This window comes from Phaethon aethereus, assembly GCF_964289735.1.
Source record: "Phaethon aethereus genome assembly, chromosome: Z".
Taxonomy (NCBI): Eukaryota; Metazoa; Chordata; class Aves; order Phaethontiformes; family Phaethontidae; genus Phaethon; species Phaethon aethereus.
The window spans coordinates 62,307,063-62,327,027 of NC_138577.1; positions in this window are offsets into that span (position 1 = coordinate 62,307,063).

A 19,965-nucleotide genomic window follows, 5' to 3' on the forward strand; every position below is an offset into this window, starting at 1 on the left:
GTACCTCTGCAATTTTGCTGCTGGTTAAGTGGAAGTCTGCAAAGATGTCCAAATATAAGATCACAATATTGGACGCTATTGCATATTGAACTTGAATGTCAAGTGAAGTCTTAATAAAAATGGTCAAAACAGGAGCTGCGCTTCTTTAGGAGAAGTCTGGCTGTAGCCAATTGTTAATCTTTCTTTTGCAGCCCATTTAATTAGGAAGCCAAATAAATTTTCTAGAAATTTAGTATGAGTTCAGTGCATATACGAAGACAAAAGAGAAGCTGAAAAGTACCTCAGCATGACTCAGGTAATGATGACCACATTTGCTGTTTGCTTAATCTTAGCTCTTCCAGATATATGTATTTATTTTTATTAAAAAGGAGGTGAGGAAAGAATAGTTTTGTTTGTAGATTTTTTTCATATAGAACGTCTGGTTTGCCCTAGGCTGTTGAATATTTGTATGATGTTACATGTGTTATCATGAGGATTTTCAGATTCGTATTTTATACTACTTTACATTCAAAATGTCTTGCAAAGAGTCCATTGGGTCAAGCCTTGTCACTCAGACTAACATGGAGATGGAGGAGAGCTCTAATCCTCTCCTAAAGGAAAAAACAGTAATGTTCAGGCTTACAAGGGGATAGGACATCAGGCAGCTGGGTGTGTGACAGACAGGCTATAAACAACAGTTTGACTGTGGAGAAAAAGGCTATGCAATAGTATGACAACTTCCCAAACAGACAGGGAGCTGGAACTTCAAAGCTAAAACTGGATGGTGAGAGGTGTATAAAAGTATAGACCACCAAAGACTGCTAATAGCTAGCCTGAAAGAAATGCTTTGGCATAAATTGCCTGAGAGGGAAAAAAACCACATTCCTCTCAGTACAAAATACCTTGTATAATGCAGATAGATTTAATGCAGCTGGAGAAAGGATGTTTGCTTTGCTTATCCTGAGTTTGATGTGGCAATTATGCGCAATGATTTCCAGTTTCAAAACAGAAAAGATAAAAACTAACCTTTATTTAGTTTTGTTCAGCAAGTTATTTCCTGAATACATGTAAATGGCAGTCTTTTTTTATTTTGACAGTTGGCTGGACTGTGTCTATGTAGACAAATACTCAACATTCACTGTCTTCTCCCTTACTGCGCAGAAAGTATGAGATGGCATGATTAACTGTATAATAAGCTACTAGTAAATAAACAAAAAACTTCAAATAAATAAACACTAGTAGGCTGATATGTTTACAGCACACCTTAGCTTGCTAGCATAAATTTATGAAATATGAAAACCTAGACTAGCACCAAGCAATTCAGTACAGCACAGTATTTTGCCAGTTTAATACTGAATTGTTATAACTGTAGTAGAGCTTAAAATGTGACAAATAGGCAAAACCAGTGAAATAAATGATGCCACGCTGGCATTATGGAGTTATTGCCAAGACATTGCTTGAATGTCTTTTCACCTCTCCCCTCCTTGAGCTTTCGGCACAGATGTCAAACTGAGCAGTTTATGAGTATCATGACCAAGTTGCACTTAGGTTGTTCTCAGCTGCTGTTGTTTTGTTGTTGTTGTTGTTTTTTAATTATCTTCTCTATGAAACCAGCATGTGCCTGACCTAGTAAAATTTATGGTCCAGCTTTATATTGAAGAGACAGTGCTGTTGAAATCAGTGAACACTTTCTTTTGGTGTGTGTATGTCCTGATAAGTTTTTTAAGCTCTGATGCCTTGACATTGTAACTTTCTAATCTCCTTGCCATGGACTTGAATCTGCCTTGGGTTAAAGAATGGAAACTGTTACCAATAAACAGCATTTTCATCTCCATGTGAAATGTCAGTCAACCCTGCTGCTTTGTTAACAGGCATTAAAAACTTAGGGATTGACTAAGTTATGTGAACATAGGTGGCTAGTACCATGTTAGATGCCTTAGGGTATCACACTTGGTGTCCAGCTACTGCTTCAAAAAGGCATGGGTCCATTGTAGGTCACGTATCTCAGAACCCTATTGGCATCCCTGCTGGCAATGGACACCTATGTTTAGGTAGTGAATTGAGGCCCTGCTGATGTAGGACTTAACCTCTTCAGTACAGGGATAGAACATATTTACAGTTTATCTTGTATTGGACCTGCACTAAAGTCTTAGAGCTGTCAGTCTTCTATAGGTTTACGTTTAACCTTCTGCAAAAAGAAGGTTATACATCTACAAATAAAACTTCCCTCCCCAAAAGTAAACATTATAGCACAAAATATTCCCAGGGAACTGCACATTTCTTCATCTGTACAAAGTACTTCTTACGTGTCTAAAATAGCAAAACAAGATTTAAAGGCGGTATGAAGTAAGAAGTACCACATAGGTTCTCTCCTCCCCCCCTTGCTTGGGGACTCCATGTGCATGAAATGTAAACTCATTAAGCAGTTCATCTTTAAAATGCTTTCCCATGTGATTTAAGCTGATGAGTTTGGTACAGGCTAGAGCATATGTTGAGGTGACAGATTTCTTAATGAGACAGTTACAGGACTAGCTGTTTCAGTAACTGGAGGGACAGCAAAGGACAATCTAGGCAACAAGCCTGAAGATAAAAGGTGGAGATGGTGGTTATCTTAGTGAGGCCAGAACAAAACACAGTTCACCATGGCTTTGACATAAACAAAGTAGACATCAGGATTTTGATTTTTGTTACAACCTCAAAGCTGTTGTCATTAAGTGATTATCTGTTTGTCTCTGCCTAGAGCTTGTCTTAACATTAATTGCATATGGACAAAGACGGTACAATCAACTTTTTTTCAGTCAGGTTGTTCGCTTGGTTATATGAAGGAGAGAAGATACTAACTCCCATAGCGAAGAATAGTTCAAATGAATAAAATATGCTTGCTTATGATAATGACTAAGATAGAGAGTCAGGTTATGAACTGACGATCAATTTCCTTAGCTGAAAACCCTATCAGAGTGCCAATCACATGAAGGAGAAAGAATACAATCGTAAGACTAAAGTACTCACTTGATCCCTCAGTGATTGTGCTGTTTATGGAGCTTCCTCCAGTTGAACTGCATTTTTTGCTGTCTTTGAACTGTTTCCGTCTCCTGGCCCACTGGTCTATTGCTTCTTCCTGGGAGCTATCACTTGCTCTGGTGTCTTTCATCAAAGGTAGCTTTCTCGTTTTATTCATTTCTGATTTCAAGTCTAAATTACAAGCAGATATTGTTTGTGAGGAATGCACAAGACAACGTCAGCAATTATACTTTTTAAAAATTCCACATTTTAAATACAAGAATAACCTAACCAAACTTAGAAATGAAACCACTAGATAATACTGAAAATGGTAAAAAAGTATATATTTTAGACTAATTGAGGTATTCATGCAGAGACGAGTATATGTGATTACCTTGTGGTAGTGTTGTCTGTAATTAAATACCTACATAGCCATTTGATTGGCACCATTTTTATGGAGAAACATGTAAATTGCCCATGGATTTTATTTACAAGCGCTTGTACATTTCTGAGGTGGTCAGTGTGTAGATACATAAAGTGCTATTTAAACATTAAAAATCTTGCAAGACACACATGCAGATAAAAGGAGAATATACCTTTCTACTTTATGTTTCTTTCTAGTTAGGGCAGTTGTCATGGTTTAAGCTAGAACAACAATAGGAAAACAAACTTTGTGTTAGATTCCGTTCTGAAAATGCAACTGTACCCACTGGCAAGGGCAGATAGGGAGGAAGTGAGCCCAGCCTTAACAGGGTCCCTAGAGGATTGTGTAAGTGGTCTCTTGGCTCAGTAGCCTCTTTGTGGCTTCAGTCAGATCTCCATCACAGACCTGTGTCACTAAGCCCTTTTTTCAGGGCAGCAGGCTATTGCTGAGAGTCAGGAAACGAATTTCTTGTAGTGCCCTTGTCATGTCCTTTGCATGAGTCCTTGCCTCTCTGATAATAATTGAGTTCCCACAACAACAGCAGACTTCTAGATTGCCTGGACTCCTCTCCCCTTTATAACATTTACATCTGTTTTTCTCCTCTGTTCTACATGCTCTTTGTTGAAAAATGCCCACATGAACTTTGATTCATATTAACGAGTTTTAAAACTTTAAATGCTTATACTTCTTGGGTGTACACATTTACTCATTTAATGTTTGACCTCCACAGCATTGCTAAGAATAACACAGATGGAAAATCAAAATACAACCATAGACCCAAAGGGGGCCAAAGTTACAGACCAGGTGAAGTGATAGGTAAGAGAAAGAACATACATAGATAATTCTTAGCAAACGTCAAAAGAGAAGAGGAGAGGATAAAATCAAAATGCAAGAAATAGCAACACCTCACTTCTGTGCATTGTGTATAACCACTGAAGTCTACTGTGTGAGAAGTCAAGGTTTTTGAGCATGCAGGCTTCCTTCAGTGTCTTCTTTCACTACCTTGTTCTAAAGATATTTTCATTTCATTAATTCTCTATTTGTTTTAGTATTTTAGATATTGATCTATATAGCAATAGCTTCCTATATAGTATATCTATACAGTCTATATAGGCTTCAGGTATTTTTGAAATTTCCATTAGCAGTGCCAAACAAGATAACCTTGGAGGACATACTAGTATTTTCCGCAGATATCACAAACCAGAAAGATTATTAAAAACTTTCTGACACTTTTTACTAAGATTCTGAAAGACATTGTCCTACGATAAGAAAGTATGTATTTTTCAACAGTAAAACTCCTAACCTCTTAACCTGCTGGAAACATTCTCTTCTGGGAGATGACAATCTGAGTTATATTTGCATAGAACGTGATTAATATTAAAAAATTAAAATTAAAGTGTTTGGAGTGGTATTTCAAAAACACACACATACATACGTGTGTGTACATATTCACAATGTAAAAAGCTCACGCTGTGTGTGTGTGCGCCATGTCCCAGAATGGCTTTACATTTTTATGATTCAAAACACTCATTTTAAACAACTGATTATGGATATGGGTAGATGGATTACAGAAGGGAAGACAAGAGATTTTGTAAAAGATTAGCTATTAGAAATAATCTTTTTCATATGCAGTTTTCTTAACTACTAAAAGAGAGAAGAAAAGAAGGTTAGAGGGTCCACTATGGTCATTCCATGACAGGTAAAGGCTCAGCCAGAACTGGGACTGAGATGTACTTAGAACTGACTAGAGCTCTGAGTTCATGCCACATGGCAACTGCAAAAACACCCTTTCTCTTTTGGTGTTTGCTTCTCTCACTAGAAGTATAGGATGGTTTGACTGTTTAATGTATGAAACCCACTTCTCAAGCAAAGCTGCATTAAAATTTTCTTTTTTTTTTTTTTATTTTAAGTTACTTGGATCTGCAAGACAGCTCCCAGGATCCTCAGCACAATAACTGCATATTACAACTAAATGGCCAAGTGTACCAAAATAATCTCTTTGTAAATTTATATACTTTCATTTTCCAAAAATATGTCACCAAAGCACTAAACCACATATGCAAAAGGTCCGTAGGCAATATTAACTTCAAAAGGCTTATAACACCTACCTTTCTGACTAATCTGTTTTACTGATGAGGGGGGAATATCTGCATTCTGATGAAAATCTTCTCTTATCTCAATCTTTTTCTCAACTTCATCAGAGCTGGAATGGGCTAACTGAGGTAGTTGGTGTGCTCCAGACTCTCTCCTGAAGCTATCATCAGTTGACTGTTTACTGCAAAAGTTCTCCAGTCTTCCCTTGACATTTGAATGTTCTGTGAAATTCTCTTTCTTTTCTGCATATGCTGAAGAGGCAGATAATATGGCAGCCTGTGGTAAATCATTATGGCAATCAGATTCATCAAGGGTATTCCCAGGTATGTCTTGTATCTCAGAAAAGCCTTCTGATTCATTACTTATGTCATGCTCCTCAGGATCTAATAGCAAGGATGACAGCAAAGATTTTCCTTGTATATTACATGGAAGTTTAGGCTCTTTCCTTATGGAAGAGATGAAAGAATCAGGTATCAATTTAGTGTCACCTTGGATGAGTCTTTGTTCTAGTTCTCCAGTTATCACAGTCATCACTGACCCTTTCCTTTTCTTTGTTACCTCAGGCTCTGCAGGGGGTGGGTGAACATTTTGCTGTAAAGCTGAAAGTTGGTTTGGGGTGCAATTGGTACTTCCCTTGTCATTAGTAAGTTCACATAAAGGGCTTCTAGAATGTGGAGAGAGCTGTACTATCCGAGCTTTGCTCTGCAATTCAATGTGCTTTTCTAGATGGTTGTACTCTGCTGTCTCTTCATCTAAAGCATGTTCAGTAGACTCGGAGTCTTCCTCCCATATGGCTAGGTTTCTCAGAGGTTCCTCAAGCCCATTTTCTTTTTTCTCATTTATAGTACTACTGGAATGAAGACTCTCCACTAATGTTTCTTCTGTTTCTTCATCTTGCCCCACATAATCTTCATAGTCTTTCAGTAAACAAGTGTTATCTAGACTTTCTTCAGTCTCAGATGGATAAATGGTAATATTATGATCAAATGACGTGAAAGCATACTGATACGAAGACTTAAGATCTCTCAAAGGTTTCAATGAGGAGGTCAAGTCAGGACACTTACAAAGTTCTGTATAGCTGGTATGAACATGTGAGTTCCTGTTATAGACACCTCCTGCTTTGGTCTCCTTATTCAATACTTTTAAGGATGGCAATGAATAAAAGCCAGAATCCCTTCCAGGGTGAACTGGTGATGGTATATCAAGGGTAGTATCTGGGAAAGACTTTCTTCTTGCTGGTTTTTGCCCTGTGTCTCTGCATTTGTCACAGTTATTTCTTTCTTGACCTACTACATTGTTCTTACTGATATGCTCCTTCAAAGCATTTGGGTTATTCAAAGCATTACTAGCTATGAGATGACTTGTATTATTTATTTTTGAGAAAAGTATTTTATATTTTGAAAAATCTTCCTTTTCATTGCTGTGGTCTTCATAGTCTTTTTTGTTATGTTTACAGAAATAATTTTCTTCCCCCCAAATTCTCAAGGCTGTAGATTCCTTTCTGTTATTAACAGGGTACAGAGATACCCCCTCTGCAATTGTATCCAATTGCATTTTGTCACAGTCAGCAAATTCTTTAGGTGGAGGGAGAAGTGTACATCCATCTGTGAGTGTATAGTCTACTTTTTCATGAAAGCTAAAAGATGACTCACAATCTGTATTGCAAGGTGCCTCTGTTACAGAATAATCTGTTTCACTCCAATATGTATCTTCATATTCCCTATTGGAGGTTTTGCTTTGTGCCTGTTCACCAGGTTTGATGTTAACCTTCAGATTTTTCTTTCTGCTGGTATATTCTACTTTAATTTCTTTTGTGTCAATGTTCATTTTCAGGGATGCATTTTTGTTGATGGCAGTTTGAATTTTATGTTTAGAGGATCCCTTATATTTCCTATTGTGTTCTGCTGAATGGCCAGTTGAAGGACACTGGCACTTTGAACATTTTGAACACTGGCTTTTCTGGTACTGTCTTTCATGACAATGTTTATTGTTCTTTAAACTTCTTTTTTCAGCTACAAGACTTGTTCCAGAATCAAACAAAGAAACATTCTTAATTTCCACTTTCACATTTAAAGAGCCATATTTTACTTCTGCAGTAATTTTTCCAGTAGCCAAACTAATGGACTCTGCAGAGTCTGGTTTGCCCCACAGGGTAATTTTTCCTATGGATGAGCCCTCAGATTCACCAAAAGTTACTGTAGCCAGGATTTCATCTTGCTTAGGAGAGAACATTTGAGGAGCATAGTTCTTTTCCTTCTTTCCTTCTTTTTCACTGTCTGATACGTTATCCAGCTCTCTATCTTCAGATGCATCTGAGCTACTCTGATTCTTGTTTTCATTATCTTTTCCATCTTCTTCAGTACCCTTTGCATCCAGTGGCTCAGAGAAGTGAGCCAGAGCCTCGGCTGCTTTATTTTCAAGGCTTCCTACATTTTGCTGGCATTTACAAATGGGTGACAGCTGTTCATCTAATTTAAGGTAAAAAAAAAGAAAAAACATTTTTCCCATGATTTGGTGAGCAATATCACAAATGTATGATTAGCTTTAAGACACTTTTAATAGCAAACCCCTATTTTATCTTTAAGGTGTACTGTATTTTCCACAACATTATTTTTTTCATTTCAATATTAACTTCTTTGTCTTAATTATCTGATAAGTAATGTGAAGTCAGATAAACAGGATAGGCTATGTTAACTCACTCTAGTTGGAGGAAATTAATATATTAACACTTTTTTTTCTCAGAAAGTTTTACAGTTGTTAGGTGATAAGCTGTTCTATTTGCATATAGAAAGATCTACCCTTTTTACCTCCATTACTCCTCTCAGTATTTACTTTGTTCCTGTGAACACACTAGGACAATCAATATCCCATTGCATGTTTGCAGTTTGGGATGAATTACGTGAAACTTGACTTTTATAATCCTTTTACAGATGGGCAAACAAAGGGATTAATGAATATTGTCACAATCACACAGCGAATCAGTAGCACATTACAAGGAGGTGTGAGCCACAGCTCCCTGTTTGAAGCAGAAGAAAATATTGTTTCCTGGTGGAAGCCTTACTAGGTTAGATTTCATGGCATTCATACAATTATATAAAATTCTTGGGCTTTTTTTAGAATAGGTCATGTGCATTAGAGGGTAACAGTTTACAGTGACATCTACCTAAATAGGATTAGAACAAGCTGTTAAACTTAGACAACACTGAGAAATTTACAGCAAGAATGCTAAAAATTTGAGGCAATTAAACATCAATATCTTTGGAAAAACTTTGCCAGAAATAGCAGGTAGGATAGCAGCTCAACTAAAAACTAGACTCATCAAGACTTTACATGTAGGTACCCACACTTGAGTGTAAATATTTACAATTTAGGAAACAGCTTTGGGCACAAAGATGGATTACTGTCTTGAGTAAATGGAGAATAACCACCTATGATTCTGATGTTTTTAATTCAAATAAAACATTTCTGTAAACTTACCTTCTCTGGAATCAGAGCTCTTTCTGCTCTTGCAGCTCTTTCTTCTTTTTCTACTCATTTCTAAGAACTGAGGGCATCTGTGTTCCACTCTTCTGTGCGGGAGGGAAAACGGATAATGAGAAAGTTTGCCTAGAATAATTTTACTCTCTAACTCTCTCAGGCACTCTAACTTGGTTTCTCTTGTGTAAGAACTGACTGATTATAATGAAAATAGAAAAGTGCTAGAGCAGGTCCCAATGCACCTATTTGTGTCTTGCACAAGATACCTTGCAACCTACCAAATTTTCAAAGGCTTCCAAATAACAGCTTAAAATCAAGATCTGATGATCTCAGCTATGGAGCCTGAACCAATACTCTTTGAAGTCTGTAGGAGATTTGCGCAGTTGGTGACACTTTAAAGCCTATGATTTTAGCTGATTCTGATTTTGAGAGATGAATATTTTGTTATAAACATTCATTTTACATTCAGTTTTATTTATATACATAACCAAATACTGAAGAGTTACTGTCTTTTCTCTCAAGAGAAATTCAGACTTTTAATGGCATGAAAAGGCATGAAAAGCCTCAACTGGGACTAAGTGCATAACTGAGCTGCATACAGAGCAAATCAAAACCAATCTGTGTCTCACAGGTTGGGTTGTCCCTTGCATTTGTCTGTGGGAAAAATATAATTGTCTTAGACAATTTTTTAATCTTGTAGGGGCACATGTTTAAATGTAAGATTAACTGTTAATGCTGGCTTGGTATTGAAGACCTACTCCACTAAAAATTAAATGTCAGCGGAAAATCTCTAATATTTAATTTTTAAGTATTATTCTTTTCACAAAATCAAGAAAATAAAAATTAAAAAGTTTATTTGTGTTTCTCCACGGGCCTGTGGGAGATTTCACTGTCTGAATTTAAGAGGCCTTAGGAAACGTGGTATCAAAGAAAGCTCAGCCCAAGGGAAACATTATGGATGCTACTGTTTGTGTACTTTAATAATTTGAAACAAATGAAGAATACCCAAACCCTCAACTAGGAGCTGAGCTTTGCAGCTATGTTTAGTTAGTTAGTCACTTTCTTGCAGCTGATCATTGAAGTGAGATCTGAAATTTATATTGAACTGAGCAGAATAGCTAAAATCCAGAAGTCATGTGTCATTCCTATCATGCAGTGGATCTGAATACTGACTGAAGGCATACTAGTAGTGGAGGACACCTGTATCCCATGCAGCAGGGTTAGTATGTAGAGGTTATTTAACCAATTAGAATTTGGTAGCATTTTCTGGGATTGATGTTTCTTTGGAAAATTGACCAAAACATAAAACTGTTTTTTAAATTTCAGGTTTTCTTTTACAGTATTGAAATATAATGAAAATAGTCAACTTTCCAAAATAAGTCAGTGAGTCAGGATCTGCTTCTGTTTATTTAATATAAAGATCTTCTATTGTATTCTAAATGACCTTGTAATAGATAATCCACATTGTTTGAAATTAGAAGTATTTGAACTGCTAACACATCATTTGGATAGTCTTGAAAATCAGCAGAGATATGTTAGGAAAAATCAACTGACTGCCAAGTGTTATTATTCATAATCATCTTTAGATGATTGTTCATCAGTACATCAAATAGGTCATTGTAGAAAGAGCATGAGTGAATTTTTCAGGCTGCGAACTTACCTGGTGTAATGAGGATGTATGGATTTAGTTATAAAAATGAGGATTAGGATAAAGCTTTTTATATCATTGCACTGATATTATAAGACCCGTGTTACCTGTTACTGTATGCAGTGATACATAGCTAGCCAAACAACTGGGAAGACATTGTTCTTTCAAGACACAGTCACTGACTTCTACTTCTGAAAACTTCTTAATTTTCTGTGAGGCTAAATGACTTAATAAGCCAGTGCACTAACACATCCATTAGCTGGCTGCCAAAATGCAGCCATTCTCCTCTGCCTTTTGGAAGACACTCTAGGGAGACTGAGAAAATTCTCTATTTGTTTCACAGCAGACACTCTGGAATGTTTACATTGTCAGTTTTCAGGATGAAACTATACCTCTCTGTTTTTTTCCAGGTGTTTTTAGAAAAGCTTGACAGACAGCCAAACATGCCAGCTGAGCTCAGTGGGAAGAATGACCTTAAAGCCAAACACAGGCTTTAAAGGACACAGAGGCAAGGCCTGGGACTGATACTTATCTGTAGTTTTGGTTACAAGGCAAGGTCTATCAGTTCCAGATAAAAATCAATATTCTCTTAAAGAGTTACATATGCAAGTATGCTAAGAATATCGAACTCATATTTAGAGGTGTCTTAGGTTATGTAAGATCTGCATATTGGTGCATATATTTATGACAATAGGAACAACAGTCTAACAGAGCTCCATAATCTGATTATGACATTTGAGGTTTCAGTTATGTTTCATTAATCTGCAATTGAGAAAATATTTTTACTTCTATGAATTCAGTGCAACCTAAGGAACATGCTATACACTCAGTTCTTTCCTCTTCCCATTCCACTTCTTCGCCTTCATGGTTGTATTTCCAAAATACTTTCCTTTGTTGTACTATTTTTTGTCTTTCCCCAGGAATTCAACGTTTATGTTTTTTTCCCTCCCCTATGGTCACCAATGAAATGGTTAATCTCAATATAGGAAATGTGATTGCTAAGCTTCATTGCTAAAATGCTGTTAAAATTATTTGCAGATCAAGAACAGCTACCTGTTTTACTCTAGTCTCTCTTTACAGTTGATGGCTAATTGTACAGTTATATGCACTACAGATTACTCTTTAAAGAAAGTCTGAATTTTACATAATGCTGAATGGACCTTACAGGCCAGGAATATATTTAGTACATAACATGTTTAAGGCCTTTTTTTAAGGGAAGAATAATAGGCATGACTATAATCAGATAGCAGTGGATTTGAATTATGATGGCTTTGGGGATAATAGCATCTAGTGGCATAGGACAATTTGAAAGTACTGAAGGTAAAGAAAGTTGGTTCTCTGCATGCCAGGATTGTGGGGAATGATCTAATACCTTCTAAAACTTAACACTGAGCATGCAGCCATGAAACCATTAGTAGAGATAGCCATTGGTAGAAGTTGCATGTAGTGGTAGGGTTACAGATTTTGCTATACGGTCATTGATGAGACACAAGATAGAGGTGAACAGGATGATTACACTGTTTTGTTTTGTTTGTTTGTTTGCTTGCTTTTTAAAGTTATTTCCATAAGTGGTAGTAAGTAGATCAAAGTTATAATTTAGAAGGATTGCTTGCACTGTTCATTTATGACTGACGACTATCTCTCAGATGTTAATTTTCATATTTATATATTATTGATTTTAATCATACGTGTAGTGTGTAAATTCTTGATAAAATAATTTTCAATTAAACATTGGAAAGAATCTTTACAATACAAATAGTTTTGTTGTTTCTACTACATTTCCATATGTTAATTTATGCTTTCTCCTCTAAGGTTTACCACGTGAGAAGAGGCACCACTTCTTTGCTTTTCACTCAACTTTTTAATGCATGTTTTCTTTGCATTATCTTTGTCTATTCTTGTTTTGTTGGTCCTACAGCTGAGACGTGCTAACAGAATTAGGAATCTCATCATCTTCAGTCCTAGTCACATGAGTAGACCCATTGACTTGAGTAAGGATTAGTTGTATGCATCAGGACTGCAGGGTAAGACCCTGCATTAGGGACTATTCTATCCACCACTGGACACTAGATGAACACTAGTCCAATTAGCTTGGATGAGAATAGTGGCATGCAGCCACTGGATGGAAGCCAACATCCACTGACATAGTGCTCTGTGTGACAGGTTATTCTTACTACAAACAGAAGTGCTTGGGTTAGCTCAGAATAACAACTTCTTGAGTGAAAGATCACTCTCCACCATAAGAATAATTAAAGCTCTATCTAGAATGTGTTCATTTTCACTGTGAACTACATCCCTAATAGTATTTCTTTCAGGATAATGCAGGTGATGCTTTGTGATAATAAAGGCAACAAAATATTTTTCTAACATATGCCTCTGAGATCATCTTGTTAGGCAGGAGAAGTTGCCTTAAAAAAATGCTGGTTGGAAGTAAAATTGAAAATACAGGAGTTATTTTACTTCACTTTGTGTGTTTATATAATAGAGATTTTATGTGAAATCATGTGTGTTGTTAAGTTTTCTAAACAGGTGTGTTCAATGAACCTATACAGTAATGATGAGACTGGCAGAAAAGACAAACTAAAAAAAGGAAAGGAAAATATGGAGAAAATATTTAATAATGTTGAATTGGAATGGTGTGGTGACACAATACATTTGCAAAATTTTTAATGTTCTTTCAGGATAATATTAATTGCTCTTTTAGATGATAAGTCTATTTCTTATGTTGTAGAAGGCATGGCTATAAATATATTCAGTGGCAGCTTCCTGAATACTACCTCACTGAATCCTTTATGGTTCACAGACTGTAGAAGAATGATGTCACAGAATACCCAAACAAGCCTTTCTGAAAAAAGAACCTTCTACTGCTCTTTCCTTCTGTATTTCAACCACATCAAACCCTTCTGATTAATTTCCTCCCGGTGCATACAGAATCCTACTTTTTGTCTCCATTGCCCCAGATAACCTTAACTGTACTGAATTTTGTTCTCACTGACATCTGTTGTGTCTCTTCTTGTATTTCTCAATATTCTTCTATTCCATACTAAATCTTTGCTTTGACTTTGCTCCTCAAGTTACCAACTATGTTTGGTGCAGTTCCTCACTGCTTAGTTCCTCTCCTCCTATAAAATTATTCTTAAAGCTTGATTTTGACTTGTGAATTCTTCCTTTTACTGTCCTTACTGACTGTGTTTTCTGGCATATATCCAAGTTACCTTTTATGCATTGAGGCAAATGTCCCACCAATAATTTACTCTTAAGAGAGACAATGTCACTCTAATGAGTTGTGTCTGAGAGCCTCGTAGTTCCATACAGAGAGTAGGCAAAAAGGGCTAATCATTGATTTACCTCTTTTTTACTTCATTCAAGTATGTCTTATTCAAGTATCTTTTTTTGCCTTTTTTGTACAAAGATGCTCAAAATCTCTTTATCAAGCTTCCACTATTACATTATTTGAATAATTTCTGAACACCCATTTCTGCAGAACTGTTGCCAAAGAATGTATTTTATGCCAAACACATGCAAGAAAAGCCATGTGTTATCAAAAATGTTTGTCTCTGCCTCAGCTGTTATGTATCTTATTTTCATTTATATATAGTTTCGTGTATGTATTTCCCAGAAAACACTGGTCTTTAAAAATGTTTTTGCAAAATGTCTAGAACAAAGGTAGCCAGCAGCCATTAACAGGGGCTGTAACAGGACACTAAAGCATTTTACAAAGTTAATTAAAACATGAATTATATGGCTGCAAAGAATCAGCTTCCATTCAAATGGAACTTGGCAGTTATCTGGCAGTATCTAATTAGCTATGAGAAGAGTGCATCCAAATGAAATGCTTAAAAAAGCATGGGTAAGTGAAATTAATCTGCGACAGGTATTGTACTAGGACCCAGTGATCAACCATTTTATTTCATGAAATGTGCTGTGGGACTTTCAATGAGCAATTCAATTTCTTTTCAGATCATGAATAGATAGCAAACACCAGTCAATAATATTTCTGCAGTTCTGATTCTCAAGGAAGGTTACTGCCTAAGCAACTAAGAACATCACTTATGCCATAAATGAGCATATTCAGAAAATCCAAACCCCATGTAATTACATTTGCCATTATTCTGGGCTCTTCTATAAGCAATGAGTGACACCAGATGAAGTGTTAAATCGGGTTTTACCAATCTTTTTTTTAAAGGAATAGTGGGTATACTATTCTGGCCATCTGCTTAATTATTTTGAGCTTTTGCCACAATGAGAAGAAATAATGTATTAATAAGGTTAAGCATTTACTTCATATTTTGGAGAGGTTTAATTTCTGCATCAACATTGTTAATTTCTACCCTCATTTAAAGATATGCACTGTTTCCCACTGCAACAAAATGAAGAACCAGTAGGTAGCCTCTGTGCTGTAAATGATCCATACAGAGATCATATGATGATTTTAACACAAGTACTTTAAAATTAGTATTTCAGCTTGGTGATCAGATTTTTCCAGTGGTGTCAGTGTAATGCAATAAATGTTCATGCATTTATTATAATGTATGTAAAAACATATTGTTAAAAACTGGCATACAGAACATACTTCATTGTGTATTATGTCTATTATACTGGATAAAATAATTTTGTCTTCAGCAGAAGTTCTGAAAATATATTAAAAAATTGAATTGCCATTTCTGTTTACATTGTTGGACTTCCATTATTTCTGTTTTAGAGACTAAAGGAAAAACTGCTAACTTGAATGTTACCTAGATTAGCCCTTTTCTTGTCAGTGAGTTTGTCATTCTGACAGTATGTTACCCTGCATTTTAGTCACTTTTGTTTGTTTTGGCATGTAATTCACTCTTTGTCAGTATCAAACATGACAGCAGGTAAGTGAAACACCCTTCAGATGTGATCTGGCATTTGGTCATGAAATGAGTAGAAAACTCACTACAACAAACAACGATTTCCAATAATGAAGTATAATTTCTATAGTCAAAGATGTTACTGTCTATGAAGCAATTGTCAAGATGAATTATTTTTAATCTTCAGAATTGTTCATCCATCATAATAGAAATAATGTAAATCCAAAATCTTTGACTATATTTGAAACTCAGCTCACCAAAAAAAATATGTACAATAGTTGTACACTGTAAGAATTTTATTTGAAAATGAGGTAGCTTTTTATTTTGAGAACATCTGTGACTACAAAATATGTTACAATTCAGTGAGAAAAACTTTTTATTTCTCATAGAATGGAATAAGGGCAAAAAAACTATCCTAGCTTCTAGGATTTGGTTGCTGGCATCTAAAACAGGAAACTTAGATACAATATTTTCTGACTATGCAGTTTCCATTGTCACTTTCTCCAGAAGAACAATTTATACTGCATAAATTAGGAGTAATTTGGATTTGGAATGACAAAAAATGGGATGTTTAGTATTTCATAGGCTCTTTTTTAGTTTTAGCAGGTGTGTTGAGAAAATGGCTACATTTCTTCACTGAACTGGGAGAGGTCCAGTGTTAGAATGTTTCTCTCCTTAAAGAGAAATAAGAAAGTACTTTACCAAAGCTAATTTAGTATGCAGGATCATGAAATGACAGAAAAAAATTACTATCCAGGCTTATTTAAGTGCTGCAAACGGAGTCTGCTTCTCTACTCAACAATATGTAATATTCTTTCTTGATTGGTAATTCTGTGTCTTATCATAGCATTCCTCACATTCCACATCTGAAATATTAGTGGCAGAAAGACAATACAAACAACAAACTGTAGGCTTTCAGGTCTAAAATTATATACTACTAAGTCCCCCTATGCTAAAATAAGATGACAGATAGTCTTAGGCATCAAAAATCCATCTCAGAAGTCCCTGTCATTTAGGAAAACATTCTTATTTACTCACAATCAAAAGTCCTTTTGAGAAATCCTTTCTAAATAGGAAACTATCATTATTTATTCAGAAAACTAAACTATATGCTGAACTATAGTTGAAATTCTTTAAACTGCATCTACTGTGTAAAAAACGTGCAGAAATCCTGTATTTTATAAAAGCTATGAGTTACAACAATTAGTATCTACAGAATATTACCTGACAGGGTGTCCATTTAAAAAATAAACAAAAAAACAAAAAAACCCCCGTTTATACTTACGGTTACTACAAGCCAATTTTCATTTTCCTCAGATACTTGCTTGCTATTATGGACTGCCTGTGAATAGTTTGCTTTTCTAAGCTCACGAAGGATGGGCTGGCTGTCTTGCTAAGGCTTAATAGGATAACAAGTTCAATCTTTTTTTTCCTTTGGACTTACCCACTTACATACTGTCAACCCCAGCCAGCAATGATATGCTGTATACACATACCCTTCCAATCACTGAAGCAATAAAGGACTACTAGTTATTTAACTTCTAACAGCTAAAGCAGATACGAAAAACAACTCAACTTACTGGGGCTTTACAAAATGTCAGGTTTGTCTGAAAAGTTTAATCAATCAGATTGATGAATTAAAATTAAAGATAAAAGAGGGAGCAATGTTGTTCACAGTCTTGCTCCACTTCTTTTTCTATTTCTGTCTCCTAAGCTCAGAATCTGATTAGTATATTTAATTCCATGATGCATCATGACTGGTCTACTTTTAATCAGCCCATCAACATCCATCCCTTTTTCCTTCACATGCTGTAGAATTCAAGACAATAATTTACCAACTTGGCAATATTCCTACACAAAACACAATGTTCATGCTATAGTATCAACACTGGAATGATTTTATTTTTCATGTGTTTATACATATCCAGTATGAAAAATGAGATAAAACAAGTATGCTTATAGGGAGCAATGAAAAGTTTGTAAAAATCTCAATCAGTATTGTACTTACGTAAACTTACATGAGATGTCATTGCATCACAGGAGTTCATAGCTTGGTTAATAGTATCAATTTTGTTTTGTGTTTAAATGTCATCTATTTTTTTCCCACTTTATTAAATTACTATTTCTGTTATTTGTAAGTTATTACAATTTCAAAAACAAAGTACATAATATTTACAGATTATATACTCAATAGTTAATTCTCATTAGTGTACAGACAAATTGGGACAAAACGCATCTCCAGAATTTTCTGCCTTGTATATCTAGGTGTAATGAGTACTCTTGTTGCACTGGTACCATTTTAGAAGCAAGGGAGAAGAGAGTGAGATCATTATTACACAGCGTGAACAAAACTTCTCTATTTTTAGTGGTTTAAATACTACTATTTTCTTAATGTACTGCATTAACTTAGCGGCAAGAAATAGCCTGCTTGCAAAGCTGCAGTCTTTTGGATAAGGCAAACAAATCTTGTGGAGGTGTTACCCTGACCATATTCCAGTCAGAACCACTACACTCTCTGTTCAATTGTTGCTAAATTTAATTTGTCACTTTTTCAATTAGCTCTAATTGCTAAATAACTACAGCATTTGGCTCTTCAATAAGATATTTCATATGTAATCTGCAAACAATAACTACCCTTGAGAAACTTTCTATGCATAGGTATTTTCAAATTAAAACTCAATCCCATGACCTAGAACAGGTCAAACTAAGCAATAAAAAGCCAGGAAAATCTTCACTTTAAATAAGAGATTAAAATTATCAAATTAGTTTTCTTAAACAAGGGGTATTTGTCATCTTCTCTATGAAGATTCCATCTGTTGGGGAGGGAAAAAAGAAAAGCAAGTGTAAAAAGGACTGTTTAGCTTTTGAAAAGGTATATATATTAAAAATTGTTGCAACAGACATTATTAGAACTGAAAGATCAATAAAATATTACTCTCAAACTCAGAGATTATTAAAGTGTTGTTTTCTTTTTCAAACTATCCTTTTTCTGTTTTTTTCATGAAAATTTTCTAATTATTTATTAGCATTGTAATTGCAGATATATATTACTTATACGGATGCTCAATTAAAAAAGCGTGATCAGTATTGGTTATGGGTACTTTCTTCTGAGTTTCAGTTACAAACCCGTCTCTATAGCAACCCACCATAGCTTCCTACATGAAAAACTAATATAAGGGTGGGTCTTATACATGTATTTTCAGTTACCTCAATGTGATAAATTATTTACGTTTACACTACCTATATTTGCTCTTTGCTTTATGTTCCCTCTTCCATTTGCTCCACATTCCTTCCTTGTTCATCTTATTTAATGTGTAATCATCATAGTACTAGTTAAAAATTCCTTGCATTGCTTAGCTTCCATCACTGTTTGCATACTGTCCAATGTTCTCCTTTACTTGTATGAACAACCTGCAATTAGGCTTCGTTCTGTCCCACAACTCTTTTAAAAGATTAGTTCCACAGACAACATGTGGTCTTGCTGGTAGCTGTAGTCCATGACAATTTTTCATACTTCCCCTTCCCTGTAAAAGCAATTTTTAAGGGAAGCAGTGTATTGCTTCTCATTTCCACATGGCTCAAGAGATAACCTGATTTTCTTCATTTGTAGAAACAAGGGAGAAAATTAAGGAATGTACTCATTTGTCAACTGCTCCAAGTGTGTCAGAAATGTTTCTTGCTTTAGAGTTTGATATGAGCTACCTTAAAAAAAAAAAAATGCTGCTGAGCATAGTATGACACTGGATGGAAAAAAAAGAACTACTAGGATCTGTAAAACACTTTTACTGATTCCAGTTCGCAAAGAATTTTGAAACAAACCTGACATCATTCACTGAATAAAAAATATTCAAATTACTCTGAATAAACAAATCACCATATCATAGCAAGTTAATATTTACAACCATCATTTTATTTCCTTCTGGTCATTTGCATTTCTTTACATCACTGCAATGACTGCATAATCACAGACTACAGAACCATTACATAGTGACGTTAATAATAAAAACAGTATACTTTTAAAACCTTCCATTTTGAAAGGATATTAACATTCTTCTCAGTAACACAGTAAATTAAGGCAAAAATCTGAACTGTAGTATTAAATATACATAAGTAAATATTTTAATTCATATATTGCTTTCCCAGTCTTACAGCTAGGGTTAATTTATTTCTTTCAACAGTAAAATTCTTAATAGCAGTTAACAATCGTAGTGTCTCCATTTCCATAAAAGAACTCTGTACATATTTTGAGATATTATGTCTTGTTTAATGAATCTACTTTCCTCCTCCATTACTCTACAGTTCTATTTGTAATTATCAGAGAATGAAATAACTCACTGCCTAGGGTCAATAAGGACACTACTATCTTACAAAAATATCTAATATTTAGGGTTTTGGGGATGGTTGTCCAATATCGTTTTCATAACCACAGTATAGTGTAAAACCTTTAAATGTACAATTGCGAAAGTGCAGGTCAAATCAGACTGGAGAAGTAAACACCCTGCTTAAGA